Source organism: Phaethon lepturus, unplaced genomic scaffold (assembly GCF_000687285.1).
Source record: "Phaethon lepturus isolate BGI_N335 unplaced genomic scaffold, ASM68728v1 scaffold36792, whole genome shotgun sequence".
Taxonomy (NCBI): domain Eukaryota; kingdom Metazoa; phylum Chordata; class Aves; order Phaethontiformes; family Phaethontidae; genus Phaethon; species Phaethon lepturus.
Genome location: NW_010521861.1, coordinates 1 through 8,247, shown reverse-complemented (window position 1 = coordinate 8,247; position 8,247 = coordinate 1).

Genomic DNA, 8,247 nt, shown 5'->3' with positions numbered 1-8,247 from the left:
GGCAGCCTAAAATAATCAGGGATAATACATTCAGCAACATGCCTGTGCTTTTACAGTAAAACAACTAGGTATATTTTTCATATTGGGTTGTGCCTTTTTGTCATGTTTTGTAGTGGACATAATCTAAAATTAATATATATCTGAGGAAATGTTTTATCCTTCATTAGTCCTCTGGGTTAGTGTCATTTAAAGTGTTTTCTTGTTGATATGCACTAAACAAAACTTTTGAAGTGAGAAATGAAAATTTTGTTTGTTTCAACAGGTAATGGAATAGAAAATGTGAAGTATATCCCCTAAGTTTGGGAATGGCTTCCTGGAATAATTCTTTTTAAGGGGCGGGGGAGTGTTCTCATAAGAAAGGAACTGTTAGCTTAGAACTAGCGCAGGCTTAGTGTAGATGTAAAATAATACATGTTTTTCTTGATATGCTAGCTTGTTAATCGTCTGGTAATTATTGAACTTAATCAGTTTAATCATAGTACACGCACTATTATGCTTCATTTTCATGCCTAATACATAATAGTACTGCATTCAGTTGAAAAAACAATTTTTGAGCTTTTTGAATATCATTTCACTTCTAATCTTTAAAAAATTCTTGTTTTCACATTTAATATTAGCCTATAAAATAGGGCAAGAAAAATAAGACAGGTAAGCTGTTTTTCAATAATTACTTTTCTTCTGTCTGACAGGCAAACCACTTAGAAGAAAACACTTACGTTTCAGAAGTCCTGTCTGTGGTGGAAATTGAAGCCTCCACTGAGAAGATGCTATAACAGTTGAAGGGCAGAGTCTTGCTCTATATATCTGACTGGAAATGTTGGAGGACTCGTCTATAATGCTTTTTGTAGCATGTTGAACAGTTTTATGTGGAGGCACATTGGAAGATTGAAGAAGTTGATCAAAACTTGTGAGAAAAGAGGTGACAAATCTGTCCATTAATTTAATGTCTTAACAAAAGCATCCGTTGGATGTTTGGACTTCCCTACAGCTTCTGAAAATGAAGTATTAATTTATTTTATGAAACACAATTGCTAGCTTCAGATTAAGCTACAATGTTGTACTTGAAGTGATGTGTATAATTTAAAATTTAGATGGCCTTATATATTCAGGCAAGCTGTAATCGTGAAAAGTAACAGCATCCTGTATATGCTAATTTTCTCTACAGGGTTTTTTGCCTCTAAATTACAGTGTACCTCACAGTGTGAAGAGACCAAAGACTTTTAAGGGTTGTGGCCTTAGTATGTCTAGCATAGGAAACCTGAACAGGAGATCTGAAAGGAGAATAAATGGATTTTACTGTGTAAGTAATTTTTGAATACAGTTGTACATGAAAAGATATGTAAGATTAAAAATAATACTCTGTTGGAAAAATTATGTCAGGCCTTTTAAGAAATGCATTTAAAGGAGAGGATGAGTAACCTCTTAGACAAAAGTTGTTAAGTTCTAGCTGTACATGTGGAAGTAGAAATTATTTAACATGAATCATACATTGTGTAATATGTAATCCAGTACATTCATATATGAATTGGAAATTCTTCCTCTGTGGGGTGCGGTGGTGGTGTGTTTGGTTAAGAGTTTATATTTACATTGCAATAGGTGCATCGCAAATGTTACGGTTTTCTGATGGCCCATACAATTTTGTTATTAAAAAGAAAATTATTTAACATCTATATTATGAGTGCTGCTTTTTTCAGGACATTTACCTAGGCTTTTGGAAGAATACTTGTATCATTTTGATTTTTGGCCCTTTATCTAACGTATCTGATAGGAAAAGGTTAGTGAAAGGCCTCTGTATTTTGAGTAAGTTCCATAGTTAAATACTAGTTCTGCCGATGAACACACGCCCCTGCAAGCGTGCGTGCACTTATACACACACACGCACAACACACGTGCAGACATACGCACACGCCGGTTGCTCTCCCTGGATGCCTCATTGAAACCTGTGCTGTGTGTAGGTGTGTCAGTCCTTGCGTGCTCTACAAAGAGCCTGATCAGGTCCCCAAGAGGTGAAAATCAATTGGCAATCAGAATCACATTTAGATAATGTTGACATAAAGGTGGATTGCATCGGTGTTTACTTAACCTCTGGGGCTGAGGCTTGATGACAAACAGGCTGTAGAATATGCTGCAAACGTCTATCTTCTGGCCATTTATTTATTCATCACTTTTCTAATGTTTCCCTTTCGTGAGGATTAGAATTGAATTTGTGAATTTCTTTTTCTGAATAATATTAATGCCTTCCATTGCATTAACATTTATAACCTCTTCAAAGGATAATTGGGTCAGCAGGGATATGGTAAAGGCCAAGTTTTGTTACTGTTGACTTAGATTTTTTTTTTTTTTGTCACAAGACATAATTTAATAAGAAATAGCATGATAAAGAGTTGTATTCCAAAAGCAGAGACAAGACCCTGGAAATGGGAGGATTTTAAAGGTACCATTATGTGATGGGAGTGTATTTCCCCCTCCAGCCCCATGTATCAGGCTGTACCAGTACATTTCTCCTCTGCCTTTTATTCCACATTATGTGAAAAATGGGAAACAAAGATAATTTACGTTTTGAACATACTTATTTCTGCTTTATTTGACCTGGAATTAATGAATTCTTTGCCTGGGGTGACTTCTGTGAATTTGGTTAATTGATCACCAGAAAGCTGTGTCCCCCGAAAAGAAGTTAATGATGTTTTCAGCAGCCCTGGCATGACTCATGGTAACTGCGGCGCTTTTTTTTGAGTGTAGGCCAGTGTGGAAGCTGGTTTGGTACTTGGTCTCCGAGATCCAAAAGAGAATATGGATGGAAACATCGACTTCCACTTTTGCTTCTTATCTTTTCAATTCAATTCAACATGCTATTTGACTTTTTTACTTTAGATATCCTTGCTGCATGTTGCTATTGCTGGTTAAAAAGATGCTATTTGGAAAAAATAAATGTTTCTGCACTTATATGTTTAGAAATAAGGTAATTATTTGCAGCTTTATTAGAAATATTTTCAGTTGGACTAATGTGATCAGTGCATTATATCTTACAAGGTCCTAAAGTTAAGAAACCAACCGTGTCATTCATTACCGTGTATGTCACGGCAAATCAGAAAAGGCAGCATTTTTGGTCTAACAACTGGTGTTTTTTTAGTAGATAGCTTCCCTTAAAGCTTTTGACTTTGTAGAAGTAGAAATTCTTAACTTAGAGCAACTCTTTTTGCCATTATTATTCATGAAGATGGCGGTTTTGGGGAGGAGTGCCCTATTAAACTCTTTACTTCGTGTGGGACTATTATCTTTTGCTTTCCATTTCTCTGTAAAAAGAACAAAGGGAGATGAGTTAATTTAAGTGGCTTAATTATACACACTAGGTCACAATCCCCATCCTTAAGTATCACTTCTAGCTCTTCCCCTGTGCTTTATTTGTGTGTAGAAATTTGATTATAATGTTGCATCTGCACTGTTCATCTGTTTGTGTTGGAACAACGTCTTTAGTGCTTTAGCTCTTTCTTGTGAAATTGCCTTTATTTCTTTATCTGTTTTTAAACTGATTTGAAGTCTTTCAGCATTTGAGAGAATTCTGCTGCTTTCTGGATTTTATCATGTTTCAGCTGCAAATCTCAAGGCTTGAAACAAAAAGGGAGAGGAAAAAAAAAGTCGGCCTCTTTCCACTGTCCTTAAATACCTCTGCAATAGTGACACGTTGTCCAGAAAGGAGGTCTGAAGTGATTCCAGTTTTTTCACTCCTTTCTGTGTTTCACCTTTAATCTTACTGTATTTTCCCTAAGGAGTGCTGTTTGGGGTTTGGTTTTTTTTTCTGTCTTAGGTGCTAAAAGTGCTGAGCAGAGGCAAAGCATGAACACTTATTTATGCTGCATAGATTTTTGTGCCATTTCCCTGTCATTAGGCAATAATTATACTTTAACTCTTGGTTAGGTTTGCTTAAGCCCCAGTTTTCCCCTTGTCAGAGGAAGAATATAAATTGTAAATACTAAAAAATGTTTTCCCGTTGCTCTTCCAGTTCGTGCCATCTTCTGTATTTTGTTTCATGTTTTGTTGTTGCACAGCCCTCCTGGTCACTGACTCGGCATGGAGAAGCAATGGGGTTTTGTCCCAATCTACATTTCCGGGCTGGCAAATATCCCCTGCTTTATTTTGTCATCAGCCAGTGATGTCAAACCCCCACACCATGTTAAAAATCAGTTCAGGTATAAAGTCAGGGCTTCAAGTTCCTTTTTTCCAGAAAGTAAACTTTGCGCAATATTCACGGCAGGCTCACCTCAGTGATCTTTTTCATTATCCCATTTGATGTTTCATCAAAGCTGTTTGCTCCTTTGTTGGAGCACTGTATGTTATTGCTTGAAGTGAGGGCTATGGATTCCTTTTAGAATTTCTCCTTTTTAATCCGAGCAGAGTGAAGTACAAATAATCCTTTGCTTTGTTGACTAATACTCTTGCAGCGAAGCAGCGGAGAAAGGAGGAGGTGAACTACACTACCATCTGTACCCAGCTGGTTCTGCCATTCAATTTTAGGTTGTTTGAGGGAAATAACTGTATTGTGTATTGCAGCGTGCAAGAGATCTAATTTTTTCCATGCAGTGAGATATCAGCAGTTTATTGGAAAGGTCATCTTTCTTTGTATCACTTGCACCAGGAGATGTAAAACTTCCTAGAGATGATTTTTGATAGATGCAATCCTTCCATTAGAGTTAAATTTGTGAAAGTAGTGGACAGATGTACAGCTACAGGCAAACTTCATGTAAATCTGGGACGATCTTTTCTTGTACTAGCAGAATTTCTTTTCACTAAGACTTCCAAATCTGTCAAGAAATGTGTGAGCTATCGTGTGGTGGGAGTACTGTTTGTACCCACCTGAGGAGGTGGTAGACCACAGTAGCTGGAGATGTTTGGGAGGAAAAGGGAGCGGGAATGTGGCTGAAAAGTAGAAGAGGAGGTTTGGGAATTAGTCTGTTTCTAACTCCTGCACACATGTGGTGGGATGAAATGAATTATCCCAGGCTCCTTTTAACTTGATGTTAAATAGTTACAATGCTTTCTATACTAGATAAGCTCCTCTTCCTCTGCGTAGTGTCCTGGTTTAGCAAACAAGCTGGTATTGGGATAAAGAAACCAGAAAACAGGCATGTGGCAGCAATTCTGCTAGCTTATGAAAGCTCTTGACTGGACAGATTTGACAGCACAGCTTCCTACAGCGGTCCAAAGAGATTTGAAGCAGTGCAGACCAATGGCTTTTCCCCTAAGCAAGGGGTGTGTGCAATACTGTTTTAAGTGACATCTTCCTATGTAATAGCAACCTCGTCATGCTAATGACAGGTGAGGCTGAATAGACCAGCTGACTCCAAAGTAACTGTTTTAACAACTTCAGCCACTTGGGCTGTACTGGGCTCTTCTCTGCCATGCGCAGTACTGCCAACATTCAGTGGGCTGTTTTGTGTCCTTGTCATGAGAGGCATCAGGAAGAACTGGTGATTAAATTTTTTTTTTTCTTTTAAACACTGAAAAAAAGATTCTGCATGTGCAACACCTCATTGCTTGTTTGTAGCAGCCTTGCTCAGATCACTTTCTACCTTCCTCTGTCCTTTTTTCCCTGCTATTCCATCCGCAGTGATGCAGGGCCTGATTGAATTCTCACCTCTCTGTACTGATGTGTGAAGGAAAAGAAAGCAACTGCAGTATATTGCTGACACACCTAAGGAAACTAGAATCTGTGTACACGAAATGAAGTTACTCCAGATGTGTCCAGGTTGAAAGGAATTGCCATTTCTTTTCACCATCCCTGATCTCACGGTTGGTCAGGCTTATAAATGTGGGTGTCAGTATTCAGTGACAGCTGGCTCTGAACATCGCTGCAAGAAGCCCGGCTCCTTCCACCAGGTTTCTGCTGCAGTTCCAGAGGTATTTCTTGTTTCAAACCATTATTTAATCCTTATGATAGTGCACGCTATTGCTCATACAAATGTCTAGTCCTTTTTTTAAGGCCTCCTGATCCCTTGATTTCAAGGCTATGATATGACAGTCCAGCAGTCTGTCATTGCATTATGTTTGTTTCCTTTTATCATTTTAGATTTGCTGTCTCTTGGTTCCACTGGAGATACCAACAATTGGGAATAATGACAGCAAATAGGAATGCCTGACCTAAAGATACACCCCGCAGTTTAATGCTGTGTATTGTCTGGTTTCTTTTGAAAATGTTCCAATTATTTCTGTGAATGGATGCTTTTCCAGGGCCTCTCATTTTTATATCTGTGTGCCTCGACATGGGTAAGCAAACGGCTCGAAGTGCTTGCGTAAAGAAACTCATGTGTGTGCCCGGTTTTACTTGTGCTAAGACCTGCCGATAAACCAGCAGCCATAAGTCTCTGTGAGGGGTCAGAGCGACCACGCTGACTTGTAGGAGCATGTCCCTGGCCATGTCTGAGAAAATGATTGCCCAACCTTCCCTTTAACTAGAGGGGCCCTCGACAGGGTCGAATTGCTAAGATGCTTTGATGGGATTTGAGGGGTGTTTTCAATGCTCAGATTTTCCTGACGGATTCCCCCGCGGGTGCAGTGACCCGGATGGTCGGGGTTAGGGCAAACCAGCTCCAGCTCCCGTTACCCTTGCGATGGTGCCGCTCCCTGGCATGGGAGCTGTTGCGGGCTGGGGTCAGCTGCCTGCCAGGCATCTTTTGTCATTGCTGGTTTGTTCTGCATGGCCAAATTCCTGAGCTTTCCTGGGGATTGCGCTTTTACTGAGCAATTTCTTGGTATGTAGGTCCAGTGAGAGTTACTTCTGCCGGTCTGCAGCATTTGTGCCAGCTGTTACAGCATCCTTTGAGTGTAGAAGTGGAAATACTCTTGCTGGAGCGATGTGTGTGCATGCCTGTACTGTGCTGCCTGAGGGGCCTTGTGGGTACAAGTAGGTGCAGGGCCAGCTCAAAAAACTCTTGTAACCAGCAGCTTCTCTGTCTCAGAATAGTTGGCTGCTTGAGGAGCTGATCATTTCTCCCTGCTCCTCACCTGGAGGTAACTTTTTACATTTGACCTCATAGTACTTAACTCCCCTGTATCCTCCCCCCCACCCCCCAAGGAAAACCAACCAACCAAAAAACCCAACAAAGGTAAAAATTAGTTTTGGAAATGAATAAGCAAGGAAAAACAGTGACTTATGCAGCATAGTCATCTCTGTTGATGAACATACCACAGGAGAGTAAAATTAGCAGCAGGAGGACTCCTACAGTCAGAGTCTTAACGAATTGCCACGGATCTGAATTGGCTATTTATTATCTTTAATTCTAGTGGTCTACCAGGAAGGAAGGAAAATAATTACTAATGACAGATTTTAGTTAAAGTTAATTTATTAGTGGTAGAACTAATTGTGTGTTCCAGGTGTTCATCAGTTTAGCAAGACATCATTTAACTAGCAAATGTTCCAATTACAATGCAGTTAATTAAATGTGATTAATATGGTGGGTTTACAAACATGCAACTATTTATATATAATTTTACTTGTAGTGGGTTTGTGGTATGCATCATGCAAGATATATGTGATTTTTAAAAATTGCTTCTTGTAAGGGACTGCCTTACACTTGTACGTTAATATGTAGCTATTGACAGCTTGCTGTGTTTTTAAGCCAGAAACCTACTGTGGAAAAGTTGCAGTGAGATACTGAATTAACAGCTCAGTTAACCATAAAAAAAGGCAGGGGGGAGAGCAGAACCTGCTCCGGATTTGCAACTGAATGGTCTTGTGTGAATTGGTAAAAGCTAGTAGTTCTTTGCTAGTTAAGTTGTTCTGCTATTAAAGCAGAGTTGTTTTGATGTGGTTAAGACCAGGGTTCATGGGGCGCTCCAGGTTGCTGGGTCATCCTTAGCACCTGCTTCAGAGGAAACGTTTGGAGAGAGAACGGGGTGTCCCCCCGCAGATTGAGAGCCTCTGAGAAGGGTTCCTGGGGCTCTCCTGGCTCCTGTGGCCCGTCTGCTGGAGGTGGGAGATGGGTACTGGGTGCGTCTCCCGACGAGGAGGGAAGAAGCAGGCGGCAGCAGCTGATGGCTCGTGGGTAGGGCACGGGGGGCTATCTCACCCCCTTGACACCTAGCGTTTACCACTGCACGGACCAATGTCCTATTGGAGGCCAATGCTCTTAAAATAAACTGAAAGGGCTTAGTTAAATAACCGTGCCGCATAACTCACAGCTGACGTTGCGCCTCCCTTGCTCTCGCCTGCCCGCTGAGGCCGAGGGGAGCGGCCTCGCTCCCGGCGCCGCC